Raw genomic sequence first — 1,292 nt, forward strand, 5'->3', positions numbered from 1 at the left:
TCTGGCACAGTGTGACTGGTTGTCCGCCTACTGAGACGCTGACCCGCTTGGCCAATGATTCATGATTCAGTCTAAGTTGAACATCGGAGCGTCTCGATGGATGTGATTTTGATATCGCCATAAGGACACATACTCGTGTGGTTGAAGAGACTTCTTTACACCCGGAACTAGGCTTGACAAACGCCCTGGTTAGAATGAAGTCTGTGTCATGCGCCCTCACACTCGCTTTTGTCAACCGAGGGCGCAAGATTGTGTGTGCGTGGGTGAGTATGCGAGCTGCGTCATCAACTAACGACTGATGCCCATCTCCCGCATCTCATTAGTGTGGTGATGGTAAGGGAAGGAATGAGGGAGGGTGTTAGCTCTTTCTGGGAATTCGGTTCCACACAAGGCTGAGCAACAGTGTGATTGGTGTTGGATCCGCTCCTCTTTAATTTTAATTCCTGTTTTGATTACTTGAGGACACAGAGGCAATCTAATGCATCCACTGATGTGGGACTATGTCTGGTGACGATTTTAGAGAATGTGGCAAGTGGGTGGAGAGTCATAACAGCTTGTCTTGTTTTTATGAGTCATCCGTGACGCTTTCGGTCATGACACCTTTCAGTGAGCACTTCCCATGGGATTCGTTTCTGCGCCTCAAATGCATTCCTCACTCTGCTCTCCCACCCACCTTAGTAGCTGTCGCGTTTCATTGTCATCACCTTCACGACTGTCGGTCGGTGTTTTTCACCTTTCAAGGTGTCTCCATTCGACTTATTGGAGGTAGCTGGGGGCATCACGGCCCCATCCAACCATCCATTCATTAAATCCTCGCTACAGAAGAGATATTATTAAAAACTAGACCACATCGACTTAGCTTTGAGAGCGAAAAGTTCCAAAATGGGTGAGGTTGTGCAACGATGTGAGATGTGCTGTGCCGAACTGTTTACGCTCTGACTCTGGTGTGTGTGTGTGGCAGGATAGAGGTGGCAAAAGTTAGCCTAGAGGTCATATGATACTCCTTTTTTCAAACCCTCTCCCTTTATACCTCCATGGTTTGTGTTTAACTTAGCTTATCCTAATTTAATTTACAACTCTGCTAAGGCATGCTCTCTTTTTTTTTGTTCCAAAATGCGACTTTTTAAATTGTATTTTGGGGCCTAACGCAACTTGGGAAGTTTTCCTCGATTGCTGATTAATCCATTGGATCGAAGGTTGTCTCAATGACGTTAGGGTTTGGGTGGACTCTGCCCTTCTTTCGAAATAGATGTAGGTGTACTCGATCAGGGTGCAGCATCTATTCCCAAAGC

General features: G+C 46.4%; 1 protein-coding gene across 1 annotated transcript in view; it reads left to right on the forward strand.

Moving 5' to 3' along the window:
• The window catches only part of EGR_08404 (hypothetical protein), a gene marked incomplete at both ends in the record, with an annotated part of 5,851 nt that overhangs the window by 376 nt on the left and 4,183 nt on the right, over positions 1–1,292 (forward strand). The gene's annotated exons all lie outside the window — the stretch shown is intronic.

This window comes from Echinococcus granulosus (assembly GCF_000524195.1).
Source record: "Echinococcus granulosus chromosome Unknown EG_S00105, whole genome shotgun sequence".
Lineage (NCBI taxonomy): Eukaryota > Metazoa > Platyhelminthes > Cestoda > Cyclophyllidea > Taeniidae > Echinococcus > Echinococcus granulosus.